This window comes from Salarias fasciatus, chromosome 12 (assembly GCF_902148845.1).
Source record: "Salarias fasciatus chromosome 12, fSalaFa1.1, whole genome shotgun sequence".
NCBI classification, from domain to species: Eukaryota; Metazoa; Chordata; class Actinopteri; order Blenniiformes; family Blenniidae; genus Salarias; species Salarias fasciatus.
Window position 1 is genome coordinate 24528847 of NC_043756.1, and position 26475 is coordinate 24555321.

Here is a 26475-nt window from a genome sequence, read left to right on the forward strand (position 1 = left end):
TACAGTATACATCAAGCACATGACACATTTAGAGGAGTCTGAGGTAAATCTTGTGGAAATCCCATTCTGAATGTTCACTGGATTCCATTGGAGTAGCTGGTTAGTATTCAGCATAAATGCTGCACATCACTCTACTCTGACTGAAGTGAAAAAAAAATTAAATCTCTGGTTCACTTTTTGCCTCTTTTCAACACCTTTACAAGCATTCTGGAGGAAGAAAGTATTTAAATTGCACAACTTGTTCTCAACAGTAGCCTACGTGAAAAGTCAGGACTGTAATTTAGTCAGAACTATTAGTTGCATTTGTCCCAAAAAATATGCATCATGGAAAAGGTAAAAAAAAAAAATTAATAAATATAATTATATTTCCAAGCTCAGATGTGACTGCATTGTTGATGAGTCTCAAACAGCAGCTGCTGTTCTGAAACCCATCAATTTGTTCCTCAACATCAAGCTTTTAGCCCACGACTAGCCTCCTATGTTTTCTTCATCATGGCAACAGTTTCTCTTGCTTTTATCCAGTCACTGTCACATTTCTCACTCTGCTCTGTTTCCTCTTTGGCTGGAAATGTTGCAATTTATTTGGTTGAAATTGAGCTGTAGGGTTTTTTGTTTTTTTGTTTTTTACATTTGGACCTAGTTCACATGACATTTCAAGTAAACACACAACTTTTTGCACATCCCATTCAAAAAGCTCACGGAATTCAGAAGCATAGCACACTATAAACATGGACAGTGGCGAGTACTCTGACATTCCTATTGACAGGGCTTTGGCTCTGGTGACCATCAACTACAAAACTACCAAGTCCAGGAGAATATAGACTGGGAGTTTGGCCAATATGAAGGCTGCCGTTGTTATTATTCTTAATCTACTTGCACGTGTGCAGAACAAGTGTTTATTACAGCTGTGGTGCACATGCACAGTAGCACATCTACATCAGGGCTGCTCAAGTCAAGGCCTCGAGAGACGGAGCCCAAGCATCTTCAAAATGTGTGTTTGCCCCGTTAGAAGATGGAGACGGAGCAATAGTTCCACCATGGGAGCCATTTTCAAACAATTGCATTTTCAGAGGCTCTGAGCACCACTGTCGTGTACACAGACCCTCAAAGCACAATAGAAGTTTTGAGTTTTCATTTGAAAACATTGTAAATGGGGCCTTAGCTTACAGTATCAGACTTAATAGGTAGCAATGAAGGTTTTTCAGTTCCAGATGGTATGTACCTGTATATTTGGCACAACAAAAGTGCAAATAATAGTGTGAGAAAATACAGTATTTTCTTTTTTTCCTTCCTGACTTGAAAAAATAACAATCTGGTGGGGTATACTGTTGATGTGTTGATGATGACCACCTTTCTCTACCAATATAACTAGTAAGACGTTTGAAAGTCTTCTGACATTTCCTCATATCTTTATGTAATTTATGCCCTCCTACCTAGATGAGAAAAAAAAAGTCATTTTTTGTTCAGCTCCTCTGAAATTTGAATTAAAAAAATGAATTCCACAGTGTTATTCTAATTCTGGTCCGTCGACGAGTCGAACTCCTTGACCTGAACTCTTCTGCCTGGTCAAACTGGACGACATCAGGAACATGGTTCCCCGTTTGAACGATCCAGATCCCAGATCCAGCAGTGAGCCCATCTCACACTGCGGCTCGTATCCCTCCGCCGCCTCGCCTCTCTTGCCCTCATTCAATTCCAAGCAATTCAAACAACTCCCACCTGTCTAAACCCCTTCAGTCAGGTTTGCACATCCTCTGGCATGCTCTACCAGTCAAAGCAATCTGGCACTTCTATCCCTTCAGAGCAAAAGTCACCAGCTTGAATTCATTTTTCTGTTATTTTCCATGGTAGTTACATATATAGATTTTTCTTATTTACAACTCTTTCACAGATATGCGTGTGTTGCTATTAGTAGAAGCTGTGGAGATCTAGAATGGCAGAATTACACTTTCCACAGTGTTAGGAGGCACAGCTGTGGTGCCACCATTACACAAGAGGAACACAAGGCTGACTTTACATTTTCAAAAAGTATTTGTAACTTTACTGTCCAGACAAACTACCGATACACCAGAATGACAATTTTTTTTTTAATGTCTTGATTATAACCTCAGTGTAACAAACCTATTTCTGCCTTACTGTTATACTCCAATTGGTAACAATATCTCCACATCTCCACATTTTATTACTGGCTCGTCTTAGTTTCCTCTTCACTCAAATTGCTTTAAAATGAGAGAATCCAGCCACTGACACCGCATTTACGCAATAAAGTTTCATATAAAAGCACATTTTTATGTGTTTACATTTCACAAACATTTTTCATTTACACAACAAAAGATGCATATTAACAAATAGACAGTAGGAATGCTGAAACTGATGGAGCCAGTTTGGCATCAGCTGGTGCTGCTGGTTGTTTGTGAGATGAAACCAGAGAACAATACAGTATAAAGGGAGTCATGCCACTCTGGAGCAAACCACTGTTGTGAAGAATTCTTTACTACACTCATGGAGCAGCAGAAAAGTTGCAAAATCAAAGTGATTTCAAAAGGTTGCGCTTTCAGTCGCTCTGTACACTGTTGTCTTGTAAACGGCTTATGTGCTGCTTTATTTCTAATTCTGCTAATTTAGTTCTTCACTAACCAGTTTTGGAAACTGTAGCATTTTTTGGCGTCATTTACTTGGATAATTTAACTTATTGATTACTGTGATCATCAAAAAAAATGTAGATATGCAAACAAGAACAGTTTTATATATATATATATATATATATATATATATATATATATATATATATATATATATATATATATATATATATAGTTATACATACATATACATATATACATATGTGTGTTCACTGCTGCCTGTGAACAAAAGGTGTGCAGAAGCTATTCTTCACGTGGAACGGGGAGACTTCAGTTATGCCGTGAGAAATCTCTCTCTGCTTTCCGTGCTCTTTTTCATCTGTCCACTTTTTCTCTCGCTCATTCTGATTTTCTTCTCTCCATCTTGCTGTGGTTTGACTACTTCATCATCCGGGCCACCCGTGACAGCGGGGCATTAATCCTGGCCTCTCTCGCTCTCACACACACACACACACACACACACACACACACACACACACACACACACACACACACACACACACACACACACAAAGACAATAGATTGTAAAGTCACCTGCACACACGTGTGCATGCAGACACATGCAGATAAGAGACGCAGATACGCACTTGCATGCACATCCTGCAGCGGAGCGCAGACACACACAGCCTGGGTGTGGATGACAGATTTGGAGAGAGGCGCAATTCCTCTTCAAACACACAGCACTCGATGTTCTTTTTACTGCCACACAGAGCCCGGCTGCTGGGGAGAAAGATTTAAAATGAAAAAGCAGCTCTGACATTTACAGCATTACGCAAACTTCAACGCAGCTATGAAGAGTAACACAATCAATACATAAATGATGTGCTCCAGACAGCACTATACATTTCTATATTCAGCACAAGTTTCAGTTGCATCCTTAATGTCAGACATTAAAGTTGGAACCTATTGGTCTTTGCTTCCTTCCTCTTCTTTAAGAATGAAAGCAGCTCAGCATTACTCTGAATATATGCCTGATATCATTTTATTTCAGCCTTGTTGGAGCTCTGAAGCTCTCACAACACTTTCTGTCCACCGTTACCATGTAGTCTGTATGTCTGTCTCACTCTAAGGAACCTATCAGTCATATTTGGCATTTATTACATGTTTTTCTCAAGATTTTTTCCTCAAAATTGCTTTCATATAAAACGACACCTTGCTAGAGAAAATGCTTTCATGTGTTTTTGTGAAGCAGATTCACTTTTACAAGCACTGATCCATCTACTACATTCAGGTTATGCAAGCTGAGCCGATCTCAGCTAACGTAAGGCCACTTCATTACAATGACTTTTGTTTTAATATGCAGACCTCGGTCAAAATCCACCACATGAACACTAATACACACTGCTGAAGTTTGGATGAGCCCAGCCCAGAACAGTCCAGCAGGAACTGAGTGAGGAACACGTCTTCCAAGACGTACGATAAAGTCCAGTTGGCCTGATTGAGTCGCTTTAACTTACCTCCTACCTGCAGTGAGAATAATACAGAATACAGAAATAATGCATCATAAACTGTCGGATTTACCTGCTGCCACAGGTGGAATTAACACTTGGCAAATACTGACAATACTGATTGGCTAGTTTGCAATTTTACTCACACTGAAGTACAATTTACACCATGTCACCTACTTTTTGCAGTCCACCAGTTTCACAGCAAATCTAATTCTACTTCTACATTAAGGCCCCATTGCACAACAGTGTTTTCAACTGAAAATGGAAAACTTTTAGTTTGCTTTGGTGTCTTTTTATATGACGCTGGTGCTCAGAGCTACAAAAATCAACTTTGTCTCCATGGAAATGGGGGGAAAATGCACATTTTCTGAAACACCACAAATGCACTGGGACTTGGTAGTTTAAGAGGTGGCGGACACCCGTGATAACAATCCACCGTGGTTTTCTGTCCATGTATTCTCCATTGTTGTTTATAGTGTATTGTTGTGTGTGCGCGCATGTCAATGGTTTCATTTCAAAAACAAACAATGACACCCACTAGTGGCCCTAAGTGAAAACTGGATCATTTTCAGCATTTCTGCCATCTTCCTGAAAACAGGCATTACTTTTCAAAATGTTGCCATGCCAATGAGAGACTTTCCTAAATCATAAATATAAAACCTGTACGATTTCAAATGAAACTTTGCGTAAACGGTGTTTAAAGCCATGCTGCTGCCTTTCCCCTCCGACAGACACACATCAGATAGTTGATTGATCACAAAAATAAACCTAAATGGCCTCCGTTCATTCACTTCAAAGAGCCAGCTGAGGGAGCCAACGTTAAAATCCTGACTGGAGCGACCTGTCAGAGATGTGGTTAGTTAATCTGAAATCACGTCCAAAACAACTGTGCCATTACAAGACCAAAAAATAAACTTTGATATGCCCAACTGTGCTAAATTCTGTACATTAAATCATCGGCGTGCTGTCCTGCATGATGTCTCCCTATTCAACAAGGCGATTTGTACATCCTGGTCTCTGCAGAGCTTCATGGTGACACATTTGTTACAATAAGTCGTGTTGGGACAGGATGGCAATATAGACATCCAGGAGTGTGACTCTTCTGGACCAGGTGTGCTCAGCCCTGCTTTAGATCTTCAAAATAGGGTGCATAGTGTTTTACAACCCCACAGCACCTGCTGCAAGCAGAAGGGAAGGTTTATGGAGGGTTTCAGGGCGGATAGTAACTGTGACAGAAGAAATGTGGACGAGTGTGAAGAGTGTGAAGTTCTGTCTCACTAAGGATGAGAAGAGAGGCAGGACTTCAGCTGAGGAGAGTTGTAACCCACAGATAAACTACTCCAAATATTCTTCGAAAGTTGGTGGAAATATAGTAGGCAAGGCAATATCCAAACCGACACCCTCACAAAAAGATTTACAGGAGCGATTTGCAATTTTGATTACTCCGACAGTCACAGTAGCTCTCTGGCAAATATAGATGGAGCTGGTGGCAATGAAAGCAATGAGAAGAACCAGTTGTAAGTCTGAAAACTTAATTCAATTACTCTTTAAAAGTGCACATATTTACACATAAACACCCTGATGAGGAATCTCCAGCAACTAAAAGCTGTTGCACCGTCACGAAGAACTGAGAGGTAAAATAAAATACGAGCTCAGAAGCAGAAAATCCATTTGTAACAGGGAGAACTGCTTGATTAACAAGGAAAGGAAAAAAAGATGTACAACCTGACGTTGCTCAGGCACATTATGTATGTTTTAAAGGAGCATTACACGGGTTCAACTGGTACGTAATGGAACTCCAAAACCAGGCCTCATTCACAAATATATATCTGGTTAAAAGTGTTCCAATAATACCATTTTTTAAGACCCTTGTGTTATCTTGTACAATATTCTCATGATGTATTCATAGTTATGTCGAGTTTCTCGTCATTTTAGTCAAATTTAGCAGGAAAAAATAAATAAATTAAAAGACCTTGTAAACCCACAACATCCAGTATTTTCCAGCATTAGCTTCAATGCTTCAGATCTGCTGTGTAACTTGGTTTGGTGTCAAACTTTCAAACATGCTTCAGAACTTCACCGGCATGCATTTCACCACACTCACTCACAGAGTAGACAGAGCTGCTCGGCGGCCAAGCGATTCCGACTCAGCAGTGTCAGACAGCCTCTCCAGAACGACGATCGCTGAGCCTTTCAGTGCTGACAATTAGCAGCTGAACTCCAAGAGTCATTATGGAGATAGGAAGCATGCCTTCACCATCATCATCCCTGTGGATTTTACCCGCTCGCTCCAGCATGTGTGCAGGCTGCCCTGAGGGTCACAACGGTCCTCCTGTATCTACACCAACCAAATATTTTTAGAGGCACAAAGCACTGTTTCATCTCCTGGCAGTCCTCGGGAGGGCCGAAGAGATTAAAACCCTGGCAAGTCAGTAATTGAATCGCCATATTTTAATGAGAATACTTGTAAATATAGATTTTATTATGGCACAAAGGCTGTTTCACGTTGCTCCCTGTGAAGGCTAATTTAAAGACAGCACACATTGAGAGCCGGGAGAGATCAATGAAACCTCCCAGAGGGGGAACAGGGGAGAAACAGCCTCATTTTAAATAGTCTGCTCAGCAAGTGGTGGTAAAACGAAAGCCAGGGTGACACATCACCTGATCCACATTTGTGAAACTGAGTAACTTGGAACATAATACAGATGCTCACTTTTACAGCTGATATAATTGTAATACTACAAAAACTGAGGATTTTTGGGTTAGAAATCCCATACATGCATGATTTTTACACATTTTGAAGGAACTGCAAGTAAGACTGTGATGTTGAAACTAATCACATGAGTCGCAAGGCTTAATTAACAAAGTTTAAAATAGGCTTCTTCACAACAGTGGCTGTGTGTTGGCTGGAGAGAGAGCGTGAAAGCTGGAGGATCGAAGTGCGAAGTGCGAAAGGAGAAACAAAGGCCTTGCAGCTTGAAGTCATTTCAAATATTTTGAGGCAAAAAAAAAGAGAGCTCATGTAAAGATGTTATGCTAAAAAGTAACATTAGGCTAAAAGTCAAGTGAACTTTTATTTTTCAGTTGGTGCCAACAACAAGAGGTTTTTAAATGGAATTATAAAATAGATTTAATATATGTACAACTGCTTTGAGCAACATGTAAAAGAAAAAGTGTCGCAGGGTTTTCATATAGCTCTGTGATTTTTTTTCACATACATGAGGAGACACGACGTTTCGAGGGAAAATGCATAATTTTAACATTTTTGGGAGAGTTCAGTGTTTACAGAGCAACTCTTTGAAAACTATGTCCCTTCACGCAAAAGCATTTATAGGATAACATTTTAAAAAGGATTTACATGGAAATAGCTGAAAGACTGTAAACAATTTAGATAGCAGGTTGTGCCACCAGCAGGTGCTGCTATTGCAGAGAACAATATGCTATAAGCACTAACAACAGCGAGTCACGTGTACAGACGACTACGATGGATTACCATTCCAGGTCGGTCAATGATAAAACTTCCCAATCCCAGGAGAATATGGACTGGAAGACACAAAATTCTGGAGGCAAATGTTGCAACAGTCCATCTACTCCTGCCTATTTAATGTGATGCAAATGCTAATTAGCTTCAAAAAGTTGTGTTTTCAAGCACTTCCACAGGGACATTTTCAAAAAAGTTTCAGTCAGCTTTTTTGAAAAGATTCACCCCAATTACCTTTGACTTGAACGATGCCAAATGATAAGGGAAATAGATTTACACAGCATGGACCAGGGTTTCATTGATTTATAGAAAACAAAGGCAACACATGCAGTATTCCCCAGTGAACACAGGAAGCACATCCTTGGCTTTGAAAACTACAATCAGTATCTTTCACAGATGTTTTACATATCCACAATTTCTCTGAAATCAAGATTTTGACTTTGCTTTTTTAGTCAATTTGAAATATTTTGTGTTTACTCACCATATAAAAATTTGGTAAAATGTCCTGCTTCCCATTCTTCTTTTGTAGGCACACTTTCTTCAAGGTCTCTTTCAAAGTGTGTAGAATTCCTGGTTGAATCAAGCTGCTGAGGCTTTTCACCACTGAAACACGCCTCACCATGCTTCGCCATGTAAATCTGTGGCATCTCCCCACAACATATCTTCCCAAGGACTTAGAACAACATATTTAGTTCAGCCGAATACTCAGTGACTAATTGTAGCATCATCTTGTTGTAGAGGGATAACTTTGTGGAGTTTTATTTACTTAAATACTCTTTTCCATGCTTACTTTTCAAGCCATTGGATAGAGCTCTGTAAATTGTTGACATATGACCACATGCATCTAAGACATTAGCGAACGTAACTAATTGCACAGCTACAATTCAATGCACGTCTGTGCATTTCTGTAGAGGACAGACAGACATAGAGTTTTTCGAATTCAAAAGATTGTCAGTGACTATAAATGATTTTTTTCGTCAGTTATTTCTACATTTCAAAGAAGTTAGATGGAAAGAATCACAAAGCACTTCAAAAGTAAATATTGCAAGGCAAAGATATAACAAGAGAACACTTAAAACAATCAAAGGGAAGTCTTAAACGGAGATCACTTCATCATCCGAGCGTCTCTGAGAGTCTGGAAGACGCAACTTCAAAAGCATGAAGCAAAGCGCCTTTGATTTGAAGTCTGGAACAAGGTACAGCTAAAACGCCCTGGGCTTTAATTACTCAGTTATGTAAAAGGAAGTTTAAGCGTTCCGACAGTGATAAGTCAAGTCAGGCTTTGAAAGTGATAACGAGGATTTCAAAATGAAAGTTTCAAGTGGCTGATAATAAAAAAAAAAAAAAAAAAGGAGGGCAAATTATTAAACCCATGTTCGAAAGCATTTTACACAAACAAGTAAATAAGCAAGATGGCGAAATCATGTTTGGACAACAACAGTGTCAGGTTACAAGTAAATAAATGCATCTAATGTGAAATATCACTGAGCACGAATCTAGACACGAGGAACCGATGTTAAAGCATATCTTAGAACTGCAATACAACTTGGCGAGTATCACAGGACGTCATCTGTCAGCACAAGATAAACAAGAGCAGATGAGTCTGTGGTTTATGATCTGCCGAAAAATGAAAAGGAGGAGAAGCTACTTAGTTACAACTTAATACGTCAGAAACATTCAGACCAGCAGGGTTCTGATGTCGCTCAGTTTCTTACACTAATGCTAAAGACTTAGGTAATATAGTTTATTTGTACTTAAAATTTCAAAGTTATTTTCAAATATATGTTAGAATGTAAATTCCAAGAAAAATATACAGTGAACATTCTAGTGTGAGCTGAATGTGACAAAGAGGAAAATTCTCTGATGCAAATTAAACATTCTGAAAACAAAGTACTCGTAATGGTTCTCAGCATCTGCAAATACATCATGTTTAGTACTTCAAAAGAACAGCATCGGAGCATCTCTAGTTTCAAGAAGAGATTTTAAAGAGATCATTGACTTCCGGAGGCAGGACTGGCTCCACAGCTCAGGGGTTCGAACTCTCACCCCGAGGTTTTAGCCGTGCCAGGTGAGCAGACCAAAGTCGCCTGCCCGAAGTCCTCAGGCTATCTGCGGACATGTTCGCGGCTAAGAGGTCAGAAAGATAGCGGGGAAGGAATTAGAGTGATAAAACGGAGCACCAAGGAGACGAAAACAAAGAGCTACAATGAAAAAGGTGAAGAGACAGAAGAGTGTGACAGCGAGCAGACAAACGACTTCCACTCCGGCTCAATAGCTGGATAAGAGACAGGTCTTAAACTACGACCAAGGTCAACTCCCTCTGCCTGCTTGCTTGGCCACTCTGACATATTTACGCCGCTATCACCGCCCTCACAGTGTCTTTGCTCTTTCTTTCTGTTTTTTCGGTTGAGTTTTTGCTGCTCCATCCGTACCTGTCGCTCCCTCTCTTAATCACCCACAGAAACTTCTAAACACTGCAGCGGCAGAGGACTTCCCCTGAGCAGCTTCTAAATGTGCATTATTTTATTTATAGAGAGAAATATAAAACTAGATATAAGCAAAGGACAGCTTCTGTAACTGTTAACTAATAATATGAACACTATTTTTAGTGTAAACCTTTAACAACAGGATTGCTTTCAGAGGGTTAAAACTGTAAAGCTTCTTTTGAAAGTGCATAAATCGGTCAGGTTGTTTTGGTTTTGTTTAATTCACTGTAAACCACAGTGCTACAGCGCTGCTCAATGCCAGGGATGTCAAACATAAAGCCCGTGGGCCGAAAAAAGCCGTCAGGAGACTCCAATATGGCCTCAAAATTATAAAGAAAACATTGCTTTTTAGATTTCTTTTCTGAAATTTCACTGTATTTTACACTAGAAACTATTGTTCTTGTGGAACAGACATTTTCATGACATACACTGTGCGCCACAACAAAGAAAGGTATAAATTTAAAGGTTATTATGACACTACTTCATTGGTCCAGCCCACTGAAGATGAGATTAAGGTGTATGTGACCCCTGAAATAAAATGTTTGACATCCCTGGCTTAACCAATTCAACTATTGTCAGCATGTCACACACTTTTGCTCATGTCGATGCAAATGAAAGCACTTCGAAAGGGCATCACAAGCAGGAATGCGTCCCTTCAAGAGGCCTCAGCCACGGGCCGGCCCACCTCACACTCATATCTCTTCATTATGTCTTCATAATTACAGATTTTAAATGTTACACTAATTTAAAAAAACAGCCCTCGTCATGATATATGGCTCCCGTTGTTTGTCTGCCTTCTATTAATAGCTCCTTTAGCAATAGGCCTAATTGATTTCCTCGGGAGTTAATTGATTGCGAGGCGAGGGGGGAGATTTGTTTTGGAAGGTAAATTAAGTTGATTGAGAGTTTAGCGACTGAGACAAAGCGAGAAGGCTGTCACACGTGGTGACAGACACCCAGAGACGAGTAGGAATGATCAATGTCATGCAATTAAGACCGAGTGCCTGACCTCTGGAGATGACTGATTACTTGTTCAGATCACCACAGTGCGGTTCTCTAACATTTTACCCAAACCTGAAGTCGTCTTTTGTTTTCTAATAAGAAGGATGGATTTGTTGTGAGATGATCTACAGACAAACTGAAACCTCAGTTAATGATTGACTTACAACTTATTTCAGCAGTATCAGTGTTAAAAAAAATAAATCCTGCTTCATTCCATCCATTTAAAGAACTGTATCACTCTCACATATTCAAATCAAGTCTACTTCCTGCTCTGTTTGTTGTTAGAAATACTACCCACTGTTTCATTTAAAACACCGCCTGTGGGAATATTGCTTGTTTGTTTGTTTGTTTAATCTCCTTCACGTAGAGCTTTGTTACCACCAGACCAAGAAAAATTACTGCAAATGATATGTAAATACAAAAAAAAAAATGAATCAGTAATGCAAGTCGGGCCAATGCGGTCGATTTCATTTACTCATTATCAGGCGCCAACATTCAAAGGAACATAATAAAATCCACATCAGTGTAATTATTAATTGACTCATTGTAAAACCACCTTGTTATTATGAAATTGTTACAAATAACTGTCACGAGAAGATGTGTTAACCCAGTTTAAAAATCTGCTCTCTGTGGTGATTCCCGTTGAATAATTCATTATTTTTGAACCCCTGATGAGGTTCAGTGACAAACTGGGCAAAGCGTGCATCTACCCCAGGGCAACAGACCAAGAGACCGGACGCCCAAGGTTTTCCATGTAGCTGGGAGAGAATTACAGCCTGCTGTTGGTTATTCATGAATCACAGTTGCATATTAAGGTACTTAGTCAATATTCCTGCAGCAGACAAAACTGCAAATCTGAAGCAGAGCGGAGAAGTGTTGTGAATCATTAAGCTTTGATTTACTTCTTCAGCCAGCCTCGTCGTATGAACTCATTTGCAGACAATGTATGTTACATGTTATCCGGTAGATGTCTCACAATGACAGGTTTAACAATGTCTGTGTTAAAAGCTGAACAGTTTTCTGCACTATCTCCTACATTTGCTTTTCTTTTCGCCCTGAAGCTTTTCTGAAGTTCCAGGAGAAAAAAGTACCTTTATCCGATGTTCTACTTTAATCAAATAGTCCCTTGACATTTTATAACACAATGCAATTAGTTAGTTTTGAAAATTAGTTACTTTTGTCTTAGCTACTTACTTTACATGTGCAGAAGAACTATTTACTAAAGTCATGGTTTGCGTGCACAGTTGCAGCGTTTTCACCATTAAAGTTGCATTTTCCACCATTTTCAGAGATGGAGTCGGGGTGTTTTTGAAATGTTCGTCTTTGGGAGGCATTTTCAATAAGTTGTGTTTTCAGTGACTCTGTGCAAGTGGACAGTCAAAATGCAATGAAAGCCTTACGTTTTCACTTCATTTTCATTTTCACAAAATGTTGTCTTGTGAACTAAACCTCAATGGGCTTTAAACACCGACCGCTGCAACAATCTCCCCCACGAATATCAGCAGTATAGTTTCAAACTGAAAGTGTCAGAGTTTGTGTACTTTATTACAATTTTTGAGCATAAAAAAAAGTATCATTTTAGCACCTCTGGGTATTTTTAACCTTGAAATTTGAAATTTGTGTCTTTAATTGAGAATTAAAGACACATATTTATGAGATGTGAAAAACAGACGTCACCTTTCTTCTGATAGTTGACTTGTTTGATTAGTTTCATAGAATGCATCTCCACACTGTTGAGGATAGATTTTGTTTGAACTATTTATACGATTCAGCTCCAAAACACCTGCTTGAAGTAAATAGCTCAATACAGTGAACATTAAAGTAAATTAATTGAGCAGGTGTGGAAAATCATTTTCAATTTTTTCTCCTTTCTTTACAGTTGTTTTAGTTTTGAATCTGTTCTAGAATACTTTTCAAGAGTTTGGTAAAACTTGCCAAAGCATTGAAATTCTACTTGATTCAAAGCACCAGTGTGGGGTGGAGACGCTCCACGCTCTGCTTCAAGCCTGTCTGTCTTTCACCCTCCCTCCTCTCGTCCCTAAGTGGATCTCTCCAAGGTCTTCTCAATGCCCGCGTGTTTGGGACGCTCAGCTCTAAACCAATTTACATAAAGCAACTGTCAAATATCTCACCTTGGGATGAGGAAGTGCAGCTGAGAAAAGTGTGAGGAAGATGTAAAGAAAGAAGCGGAGGCGGCGGCACGGAGAGTCCAGGGTAAAAAGAAGGGATCAAGAAATGAGAATGAAGAAAGAGTTTCTGAGATCAGCCCGTGCTCCTCGTCCTGTGTGTACGTGGGTGTGCACACATCATTTAGCGTCTCTGCATTGTTCGCAGGTCCGCATTTCCCACAAGGCCATGCCTGAGCGGGCAAGCGGCCGGTCCCCGGAGGACCATGACAATGGCAGTTCCATTGTTGCACCGGTGATATATTGCAGGGAAACCCCCGGGGGCTGGAACCACTTATTTAGACATCAAATTAAGGCTGAAGTCTCCCACATACACACAGGCATGCACACATCCCATAATGGCTGCGCGCAAGACGCTTCCGAAGCGCTGATGTGGATTTACTGGCGTGCACACGCAGCCCCAACGCGGTCTCTGCAGGAAGCCCAATAAGGATGCAGACACTTTGCAGAGACAATTTAAAAGTCTGCGGTCGATGCTTGTTTTTCTTTGCAGTGACGCACAATAAATACACACAATTAAAGGCCTCGCACAGCCGCCCAGGTGCGTTTTATAACCTGAATGATTGGACCTCCGCCGGTCTGCTGGTAAATATGTAGGGTCACTGATGTCAGAGTATCAATAATAATTATAGAAGGATAAGCTGTCCCAGTTCAGTAGTAACGAGAGATGAATGGATGAAATACCGCAACAGATCAGAGGGTGTGTGAGGCATTTATGAGAACTAGCAGGACTAGATTTAGTACTTTTTCCACTGAAACAAATGCAGAAAAAGAGGCTTTTACACACTTTTCATTAGGGTTGTCAAACAAAAGGCCCGTGGGCCAAACTCAGCCGTCAAGACGCTCAAATTCGACCTGCTAACCCAACAAGCAAATTGTAAAAATATTAATTTTATTATTGGGCATACAGTACTGCTATGGTTAATTAACACTCGTGATTTATATGTGAAAAATTATTTTAGTAAAGTTCTGAAACAAGGTCAAAAAAGAGGAAAGGAGAAGATCTCTACAAGAGTCACCATGTACTCGTCACTTATCTTTATGATGGTTTATTTCCACCTTGAGTGAGGAGCAGAGTCACACAGGCAGTCGGAGATGTTCCCGTCGAATAGCAAACAAGGGATCAAGTCACACATGAGGGCGTCTCAAGGAAGTCTCCAGTCATGTCAGAGTCCCTCCTCTGATTGGCTGTGGGACGAAATAGAGGGGATGACTGACAGGTTATTGATCCAATCATAATAACGCCATTCTCAGGATGCGCTCATATGTGGTACTATTTGAAATTATATTTATATTTGTTTTAAAACTGAAAACACAAAGTCAGGAACACTCAAGTAATTCAAATAATCGAGTCTCAAGTAAAGTCCTGAGTCTTTAACGTCCAGGTCTCAAGTCAACGAACAGCGACTCGAGTCCAATGACTCAAGTACCCATCTCTGTCAAATCGAAAAGCACCTACAATAAAAAGTCATCAGCTAAGATCCTAAAATTTTACATTTAGCAAACTTAGTAGGGGACGTGTGCCTTTCTTGGAAAACAGTGTTTCAACAGCTGAAACCAAAGTAGGCCTCTTTGGGAATGTAAGGCATCAAACCTTCTGTGAAGCAGGATAGATGATCTATCATAATGCATCTGGTACTGGAGGCACTGAATCTAGCAAAGGGAAAAAAAAATGAAATCTGAAGATTACCAAAGCATTTTAGAGGAAAAATGTTGTTTCTTGGCCTCAGAGGTTTAAAGTGGAGCTCTTTCAGGAAGATGAGTCACGGCTCACTTCCAGCAGAGCTGAAATCTGACTTTTGGAAATGAACAAGAGTTTGAATGCATCACAGTTTGATAATATTCTGGGATGAGCAAGCAAAAGACGTGTAGAGAGAGTGTGGATGCATGCATGTGTTTTTCATAAACAGTCATTACTGCATCCAGAGAGTAGTAAAATATACTGAGGGTACGTTTTTTATTTAGATATTTGATATTTAATTGAAAACTAATTTTGTTGATGCTTTGAAACAGTCTGAATATAAAAAAAACTGCTTCAATTGGTATGTCTGTGATGATAGTCTACAGTCCCTTCTCAAAATCAGGGCGAAGTATTGACTTGATACCTAAACCTTGAGCTATTTTGACGATCTGTCTATCTGTGATCCTTTGTTGCAGTTGTTTTTTTTTCTTCTTCTTCTTCTTTTTGGTTATATTGTCTCCTCTCCACGGTTTCCTCATTGGTCAGCATTGAGCCTAACTCAATCCAGAAGGACATAAACATGAGAATAACTGAACCCGTTTGGGACCAAGAATCTGTATTTCATTCATGTGTTTCTTGGCAAACAAAAGAAACAAAGCAGAAAGCAAAGACCAGTTTCAGAGGGACTCGTCAGAAGCACTGCTGTAATAATTACAACCCGAGGAAGCACTTGAATGAGCTGAATAATTAACTGATAAATTGTGTCAAACAAGCACATTCAAACGCTGTAATTGTGATACGTACACAGTATGTTCAGAGACCGAGGCCCCATTTACAAGACGTTCCACGTGAAAGTATCATTTTTGCAGTTTTGTTTCAGAAAAGTTTTGCATTTACAATGCCACATTTTGAAACCAACAGAAAAGCCGAAAATGATGTACTTTGTGGTGTTGGCCAGACCTCGGGAGTTGCAGTGCTCCATGGTTTAAAAGAAGATGTCAGGTCTTCGTCAGTCTCGATCGGGATTTTGACTCCAGACGTGTTTGTGGACCAACACCAAACCACAGGTTTTCTACACAGTGTAGTTTATCGCTTTGCACGTCAGATGTCAGCATCATGTGTTATTATGTGGATGTGAATGGTAGTACAAAGTCATTTCCCATTGCAGCAGCATGTGTTATATAAGTGTACATAGATTTACTTAAAAGGAAAAATTGAACCACATTTCCCTCTCATGAATGATGATGTGGAGTTGGATGGATTTTCTGGGTGTTTTCTGTTTGATAACAGTCATCAATGGAATGCAGTTCCATCCCCTCAAGTTGAAAATGAAAATCATGCCCTCGGGCATCTGTTGTCCCAGTAGAATTACAATTAACAATTTACTGTGATTTAACGCTTTCCATTCAGCAGTGAACCGCATGCAGAAAAACTAACTGGTTTTACACGTATCTATGTAATTATGATAACACTGTGAACCACTTTGACTGCGCTGTTTAACTTCGGCCTCTTTTTGCTGTTTGTGGAAGATGAACTCGAAACAAGAGGTGCGATGTCTTCCATTAAACCGTACAGTTCGTAGATTTGCACTGGCTACGTCCAGAACAAGTGAAAGACATGCGGAGGTGAGGTAAAATGGGAATTCCAGTCCTGAAATGAAGAGGCTGTGCCGATTTGACTTGTGAGGAGCGCAGGAAGGGGAGAGGATATGAAAAGCATGTGTGGTAAATGGACTGTGAAGGTGAGCGCGAGAGGTGAAGAGGTGCGTGGCAGCTGATATACCCAACAGCGAGAGCACTGATTGGATAATTGGATGACTGGACCTCACCAGCAGCGCTCCTGTGGGGTGGAAAAAAAAAAAAGGAAATGGAGGAAGTGTTTGTAAAAATGTGCAGCCCAGCGAGGTCAGGAGTGTCGAAGTGGCGTGAGACCCTCTCCCACTGAAATGTCATCTCCAGCTCTAATTATGAGACTCGTCTGTCCAACGTGGAAGAGCGATCCCTCCTCTGGTGCTCTGTGGGAGGCTTCTCCCCTTTTAAAACCCCGCAAAGGGCTTGAACTGGCAGCTTTTTTTAAATCATCTGAAGGTGTGAGGATAAATGATGAATCCTGTGCAGACTGTGAATTTACTGTGGACAGAAATTTAGTAATTTGAACACAACAAATGAAAATGATTCCACTTGATTGAAACTGAAGTCATCTGAAGTCATACAACTTTGTTAATGTTACCGGAAACTTTTGTATTATGTTTTTGTGAATAAATGTAGACTCCTGTACCAATTTCAGTGTACCACTGTCTGATCTTCACACTTACAGTACTTTTGGCGACAGCAGTTTCATCAGTGGTTTAAGCATCATTCTCTGCATCGCGTGTTATTTAAACCGGGTATCAACATCTTACACCTCTGCTTCCCCACAGTGAAGTGCAGTGGCAAAGCTAGTTTCATTTTCTGTAGCATGCAGGTTTTACAGGGGCGCTTTATTAGCCGCCCAATGCTCACCCTGGAGGGCATTTTTATCTGGTCTCTAACCTTCAACCTGTTCGGCCTCGGTGGCAAAGTATCTGTTAGCATGGAAGACCTGAACCATGCAAGTCAAAAGTTTCTGGGAAGAAAATCTGACATCAAGTCTTGTGCACTATTATTGCATTTGCAAATGCAACAGAGCTGTATTACAAGTCTTTATAGCAAGCCGGCTCTGTTTTATCTGTGACCTGATCTCAGACCAGCCAGACGTGCTCTGCCCAGGCTGAAAGTGGACTTTTCTTCCTAAAGAAGTCATACATTATTTAATCCATCACTGCCGTTAATGATGGTTTGTTTATACTTGTGCATCCTGGAGGAGCCGAACTTTGAAGTCACTTCTGTCATTTTTTTTTAATGCTTGCAAACTAAGAGCTGTTTAGTTTGCAAAGCAGGGGTACAGCAAGCTTTTAAAAATCACTTCAAGCCTGCGAGTGCACCTCCTCCTTTCAACAATATAAGCATTTTCTGTCTGAGTATCCGAGACCTGTCATTGCTTTAGGCACACTATAAAAAGTTGCTTGAAGAATGCCACAAGGGGATTTAAATTGCAAATTTAAGATGCTAAATTCTAATCTCGACTGTTATTAGCGGAGCACATACAGGGACTGGATCTGACACTTGACTTTGGACTGCAGCTATACATCAAAAGAGCTGTATTGCATTCTGGGTAATTAAAATATTTCCATGTGTGTGTGTGTTTGTGTGTGTGTGTGTCCAATCAGTGTTTATTTATAGAATGAGTGAACACACTCTGGATTAATCATGCACACTTTGCACACTTATTGTCCATGTTCAGAGATGGAGCTGAAGTTTCTACTTGAGTGTGTGTGTGTGTGTGTGTGTGTGTGTGTGTGTGTGTGTGTGTGTGTGTGTGTATGAGCGTTCTTGTATTTCTATCCTTGTCGGGGCCAAATGTCCCCACAAGGATACCAAAACGTGGAACGACGTGCCTTGTGGGGACCTTTTTCCGGTCCTAAGTAGGAGAAACAGTGTTTTCTTGACCATGTTGTTGTTACTGAAAAAAGTAAAAGTGCAAAAACATTTCTTTAGGGTTAGGCTTTGTTGTGGTGTGGGTTAGGGTTAGGGTAAGGGTCAGGGTTAGGGGCTAGACATGAATGGGAGTCAATGGAAGGTCCCCACAAGGATAGAAATACGAGACTGTGTGTGTGTGTGTGTGTGTGTGTGTGTGTGTGTGTGTGAGTACAGCAATTGCCCAATTGAAGTACTGGCCAGGGCTGAGCAGGTCTATCAGGACTGAGCTGATTCAGCACTCCCCAGACACAGATAGAGAATTAAGGACTACACACACACACACACACACACACACACACACTTGCTGGCCGGTGCCAACTCATGAGTCTCACGTGCACGCACATGGACACTATCTGCGTCTTCACACACAGACTTTACAGACTCCTCTGACCCACGTGATCAAAAATACACACACACACACACAGGCATGCGTACACACACTCTTGCTCAGCCCTCTGTTGCGTATGGCTAATGAAAATAGGATTAGATGTAGCGCCAGTTATTACAGGGAAGTGTTGTGCAGCTCTTAACTCGCGCAGGTCACACTGTCCTCACTGGCGCCTGTGTGAGTCTTTGTAGAACACGGACAGAAATGTACTGTTCTACAGTACAGTTAGTGCATGATTTGCCTGCCTGCAGTCTGTCCACTTTGTACATTACGTATCATGTCCTTTTTGTCCGGAGTACACAGCGGCAGGAAAAAAGAAGGGTAGAAAATGTGCGTGTTAAGACAACCAACAAAATACATATTAATCGTGTGCACATTAACATGCAAAGTCTATGTACACTGCAGCATATCTGCAGGAAGATTAGATATGAAATATGCAGCAACAGGAAGGCTTGAGGTTTTGCTGAACTGAACATTAGAACGTTACTCAAGTGCTTCACCCAGCTCTGATGTAACCGAAACCCTGAAAACCTCACAGGTGGAAAACATTGTGAGGTCCTGCCTTTGATTTCACAAGCCTGTCAGGTTTCAGGGCCCTGAAAAATAGAAAAATAAGTTTGCCTACATATACACACACACACACATACACATGCACAGATGAGCCCAAATTCCAGAGATAGAAACTGATCAAACTGTGTGGTTTGTGACAGCACTGCAGACACGTCTGCCTCATTAGGTGAGGCAACTTCAATGGTGCCGGCGCACGCAAGTATGTGTGTGTATTTATGTTGTGTGTGCAAGTGTAGATTTATGTGTGGCAGTCAGGAAATCTATGCATATATTTGTGTTTCTGTATAGGTGTGTAAATCCTGCATATTGCACATACAAAAGACGGGCATGCGGGTGTGCATGTCAGTGTTGCTGGGATTTAAAGCTCTCCACACATTCAAATTGCAGGGACTTGATCTTGAAGGGGCAAAAACCAAATTCCCTTTAATATTTGACTATGCAGTAGTTTAATTTGAGGGTAAAGTTAGCAGGAAATAAATGTAAGTCAATGCAATGTCCCAGAAAAAAAAAAAACAGAAAGTGCACAAACATAGTTAATTATGATAGATGTCTGTGTGTGAAACGTGTGTTTTTGTGTGAATGAGCCTGTCTGTATGTGTCTTAGGTGGGTGGAAATGGGAAACGTGTGTGTGCGTTTGTCCCATGGGGATAATGTGACAAAGCCTGTGGTGTGATGTGTGATGTAAACAGGGATCATTAGCATAGCAGCAGCCACTAGCATTCACACTGTGTCTACACCACCTGGGAGCTGATAAACACACACACACACACACACACACACACACACACACACACACACACACACCGAGAATATGCATAAAGATAGGTGGAAGGAAAGTAATACACAGTCCCTGCATGTACAATATAAGTAAACAAAGGCAGCCTCACCCATGTGCGAGTGCATTTTACATTACACATTACATACATTCAATCTCATCTCACCCCTTCCTGGAGCATCCCCCCTGTATCTTTATGGAAATTGACTGCAGACAGGGATTGGCTTTTTATGTGTGATTTATGTCGCTGCTGAATGTGTTTGTGCTTGTGCCAGTGTGTGTGTGTGTGTGTGTGTGTGTGTGTGTGTGTGTGTGTGTGTGTGTGGAAATTGAGCCCAGACAGGGATTGCGTTTTTATGCCTGTTTTATTGGACAGCCTCTATTGCTGTCAAGACCGGGTAAAGAGAAAAGAGGAGACGGCCGCAAAGAAGAGTGAAGGAGAGGAGGAGGCAAAGGCAGCTAGAACAAGAAAAAAACAAAACAAAACAGAGAAGTAGAAAGGAGTCGCTGTAAGAGGATGTTCAAAGAAGAATCATCAAACTGGACAGGGAAAAGAGGAAAAGGAAGATGAGCGAGGAATGGAGGAGATAAACGAGGAGACAAAGGGAGAAGGAGTAGAGGTAGGACGTGTGGGAAAAGGTGTAGGAGGTGGGGGTGTCATTTACGTGAGAGGTTAAAAAATATCAAATAAAGGAGAAAGTGAAGAATACAAAAAGAGCACCGACAATAAAGGAAGGGCAAGAAACAAAGGAGGAGACGGGAAAGAGGAGGAGATAAAAGACGTATGCGGACGATCAATCCTCTCCAGGAACAGCCGATATTTCAACTGCTTGTTTAGCAACCTGTGGCGCTGCACTGTGTGTGTGTGTGTGTGTGTGTGCGAGAGAGAGAGAGAGAGAGAGAGAGAGAGAGAGAGAGAGAGAGAGAAGGACATGAGAGAAAAAGCATGAGAGCACTTTCCCCTTCTCTGCTTATTGATATTCTACATCCACAAACACCAACCAATACATCTCCATAAAGACAATCCACACACACACACACACACACACACACACACACACACACACACACACACACACACACACACAAACACACACACACACACACACACACACTTAGCTTCTCACATGAACATTAACTATCACAGTTCTAAACCTGAGTCCGACTCAGAGGTGTCAAACACATTTCAGTGTCCCAATTTCATCTTCAGTGTGCCGGAGCGGTAAAACAGAGCCATAATAACCTTGAAATTTAAACTTTCACATTTTCCTTTGTTGTGGTGCAGACTATACATTATGAAAATGTCTGTTTGTGCAAAATCAAACAATTACTAAGGAAAATGACTACAATTTCAACAGTTCCTCTGCCTGGCTCACTTTCAGTTGTTTCAAAGCAAGAGCAGTTTTGTTTTGCCCGCCCCTGAGTGGAATAATGAACCCAAGATGTAACAAGCTGCTAAAATTTAGGCAAAAATTTTCTACATTTTGTAGGAGAAACTGACCAAAAAAATCTTATCAACCACTGTCAAACAAACTTTTGCCTAGCAGCCGTTACTACAAACAGAGTTGCTCATGCTGGGTCACAAACCCTGCAGGGATTTTCACAGCACAGGCCGGTGCTGAATATTTCTTACCTGAAGCACCAGGAGCTTCTGAAAGCTTTACCAATTACATGTCATTGCAGGGTTTATGACCCAGCATGAGGCTAAAGTTACACTTACATGTATTCTGTTTGGTTTGACAATACTGGACATGCTGTTCAGGTTAAGGCACAAATAAGCTGTTGTGGGATGAAGTCCAGCTCCTCAATATTCTGGAGCCTCAAGTAGCTCAAATATCAGAAGATTTTGAGTTATTTTTCATCTGAACTTGACTGTTTGTGATTCCAGCCTTTTTGCAAAACTTTGCGTCTCATAAAAAACACACTGACTGAACACTCTGCATCTCCGCTAGGGGCTAAGTCCCCCCTGAACTTAAAACCTAGTGACACTCCTGGTTTTGTTCAGCTGGCCCATGTGAGCAATATCCAGGAAATATGAACAGCCAATTAGAGAAATGCTATTAACTGACAGAAAACATTCCCCAATTTTACATAACTGTACTAACACAACTTTACAGTTAAGAGACAACATCAAATTTATCTCAAACAACAACCACAACAAAACCAGAAGTCACAGTGGGACAGAATAGAAGTGTAACAACATGGCAGTGCATGGTATTTGATCAAAGCATGACTTAGTTCAGGTGAGCAAAATCAGTTGTTTGGAATTTTATTAATTTAAAAAAAGTTGAATTTTTGTTTTGTTGTTTTTTGTTTGTTTGTTTTTTTTTGTTTTTTTAATGTCTGTTTACTTTCAACTTTTCATAATTTGCTTGGTGGTTTGGTTGGCTGAATTAGAGGCCATTGACGACCAGTTTTGGCCCATGGGCCATATGACTGACACTCATATGAATATTTGCACTTATGTATGGTCGTACATTTTCCCTACAAACACACCACAAGTGATGTAGGATCCCAGTTTTCAGATCTCTCAGAAAAACACACTGGTGTTTATCTCACTTCCTGGGACTTGATATTGACTTTAATCTCATTACCTGCAAACCAGAAATACTGCTGGAATAACAATGACTTTAATGTCCCCACTTTTAGTCTTATTAGTGCTTGATCATTGTTCCCAAATTTGAGGCAAGCATGTTGACTGGCGTGGGTTTCCCACAATGGGTGTGTTTGTGTGTGTGCGCGCTGGAGATCAGACGAGAGACGAAAGAGAAAAAGAAGGAATAAGCAGGCCGGGAGGGGAGTTGAGAGAGGGAGAGATATCTGAGCGGGAGGTGAACGAGATGTGAGGAGCAGAAACACAATCCAGAGTGACTGATAGGCAATCTGCACCTTCGGTGTCAGCCACGTCTTCCCCAGCAGACAGAACACAGGAACTTTTCCTCCTCTTCTCTTTCATTCCATATTTTTCTCTGTTTTTCCGAACATCACGTCTGTTTAGTCTTTCTGCGTTATCATTATACCCCCCTCTCTCTCCCTCTCCAGAGAAAGAGGCCTTAATTTGTTTCACTTGATTGCTTCAGAGCATTTCATAGAGCAAACACACTCATCATAGCGTTCCTCTGCCACGTCTCAGCCCACTCCCCCTCCCTCCCTCTACTCTCTAGTTCCTTCTCCTCCCCCTTTCTTTCCCCTACAGTCTCTTTTTTTTTTTTTTTTTTTTTTGCATAATTTCTAATTTCCTTTCCACGCACAAAAAAACACTATCAACTTGTGTTTTTTGTCACTTCACTTTTTTTTTTTTTCATCCATTTTTGAATTATTTAGAGGCAAAAATAAACAATGGCTTTTAGAAGCCGACTCAATCTTAAGATTTAACTACTGGAGCGATGGTAAATATGAAACATCATGGGACGTTTCACCAGCACTGTAACCTCGCCTCGTAAGGGCGACTGATAATTTGAAGCGGTATCACTTTTAATCTTTTCTCTCATTCAGCTTTTACCTGTTATGGAGCAGATGAAAGTTTTGCCACTGTGCTGTTGAGCTGATCGCGCTGTGTCGATCAGTCGGATTCACAAATATAGATCAAATCAAGTCATATCACTGAGTTCTGTGCTTTTAAACTACATATATAAGACATTCCTGAAAGATGTATGATGCATTTAAGGCTACTAATGCATCACATATGGGAATGTTTATAGAATAAAATAGAAAAGAATTGAAATACTTTATTCATCCCAGGGGTAAAGTCTTTAAAGCATTACTCCAAACAATAATATAAAAAAAAGGATGAAAAGGATAAAATATTACTAAAATAGAAAATATGTAAATTGTAGGATTGAATATTAAAAAATATCACTATGTACATGTTAAAGCTTGAAAGAAAAAATTGAAATATTTACAAAGATATTAAAAAATAACTTAGAGAATGTTGGTGTTGCTTTCAGATGAGCTGATTTAGTTGAGGAATGACTTCTCCTTTATACAGAAGTTTGACAAATTGTAACCAAGCACACCTTCAGATGAGATGACAGCTTTGGAAATGATCAACTTCAGCTCAGTGAGGCCAGAGAGACAGCAGCTCTGCCACTCTTTGACTGTTGCTGATAACTGAAACTTGAGTTATTCTTGAGTTATGTTATTAAGGCCCTATTTACATTAGAACTTTTTAAATGAAAATGCTTTGTATAAAAAATGATGTTTGGTATTTTTACGTCAGAAAGTTTTAGTATTTGCAAGGCAATACTTTGAGAACAAACAAGGTGGTGTAAAAGGGGCTTTAATACTTGGAGAAAACCCATGTAGGTGCAATGAGAAGACAGAGACGGTCACAGAAAAAGCATGAAAATATCCATGAAACTGTGCAAGACGCTCTGTACCCACGTACACTCTCAGCCTGCAGGGAAGCACGGTCCCTTGCTGTCAGCCAAAAAGTAAATTCTATGTCCCGTCTGCATGTTTGTTCAACACTCACTAAAAGCTGAACTGGACCTTTTGTCCAAGGACGTAGAGAAGGGAACGAATGACACACCTGACGCAGGTGAGTTATCAGCTTCTCCCGTAAACAGCATGGCAGAGCTTCATCTCCCGTTTTTCTCTTTGAATAATCAGCAAATGTCAAAGCTTTCATAAGTAACCATACAGTTGGCTGCTACACTCCTGAATATATTACAATAATATATAATCAGTGAAAAAAACACAAAAGCTAATAAAACATTGTTATATAAAAATGTCACACTTATTTCAATGTACGAGGGTGAAAAAAATAATTATATGTGTTTGTGTGTCTTCTGAATATCAGGCTGCAGAGATGAATTCTGACCCTGACAAAGGAAGCATTTTTGGATACATTTAATAAAAGCTGGATTTGCATAATGGTCAGTGTTACGCAGCAGCAGCATCCTGTTATTGAAGAACTCCTTCGACAGACAGGATGGGACAAAAGAAGCAGCAGTGATGTGGGGAGGCGAGATGAGCAGAGGGGCGGCTTCTGGGGGGGGGGTGAGAAGATAAAGGACGAGGAGCAAAGGGGGAGCCTGAGGAAAGGGAGAGTGAATTAGAGAGCACACAGGAATGAGCATCGGACGATAAGAGGGTAGATAAATAAAAATAAGCGCGAGGAAAAGTGAAAATCCAATAAAGGCACACTTCAGAGGTGCTGCTTTTCATTCTGTGACAATCATGCAGTGACTCATACATGAGTACAGTCGAGGCCGCACAAGTTTGGCCAAAAACAGAATCTTTGCAATACAGCCAAAAAGAAGAGGAGCAAATCTTTTCCAGAGTGAACATGAACATATTGGAGGGAGAATCCTTATTTTTTAGCATTTATCAATGAACACTGCCTGAGTGTGTCATTGTCTTCACCTGAGGCCTGTACTTTTCTCTTGTTGAGCTAACCCAACGCTTTCTGTCCTTCAACATTAGTTGGCTGATTGGTGGATAAATCACCACAGTAACTTAAGCTGAACGGCTACCCATGACGGCTAAGGTTATGTTCTGGATAAGCGATCGATCAACAGGTAAGCAGTCAGATCTCTTGAAAATATGTGTTCTGGTTGTCGGTTCATCGGCATTCTGTTTGGATTTGCTTTCCAATGTCTCCAGTGATCTCAAGGATTTTGTGTTTTCAGAGTTTTGCTCATTTGGATTTTCAGTTATTCGCACTTCAATAAAATGATCTCCTGTTCCACCAGCGGCGGTGTCTCGCATCTTGAGTCCATCTTCCAGAAAACCATAACACAGATGACAAAATGTGTTTTGTGTCATTTAATGACAGCTTAAAATGAGTTAATGCAGTTTAATAACAATACAAATGCAATAGATATTTGGTAAAAAATAAAAGAAAAGAACATCAACCGCCTCTCACCAACCTACCTCACCTACCTACCTTACTGGATTGCTCTTCAAACCATTTTGAAATGAAAGTCCTTGTATATTCTCACTCAGATGTGCGGATATTTCCCCTTTTTCACCCCTTCGCCTGCCACGGATCAATAAAAACTGAGAATCCATTTAATAAAGGTTTAAATAAAAGGATGTTGAAAGACTGCGATGGCCAGACTAAAACTGGCAAAAGGAATCTTTCTTTTTTCATATATCACTGTGAAAAGAGAGATATTCAATTTCTTTCTTTCAAAAGACATTCATCACTCTGAAAACTTTGATTGGCCCTGCTCAGTCACCTCACAATAAAAGTTATGGTGCAGTAAGGACCTCACAGTTTGATTCCTATCATGGATTAAAACAAACTCACA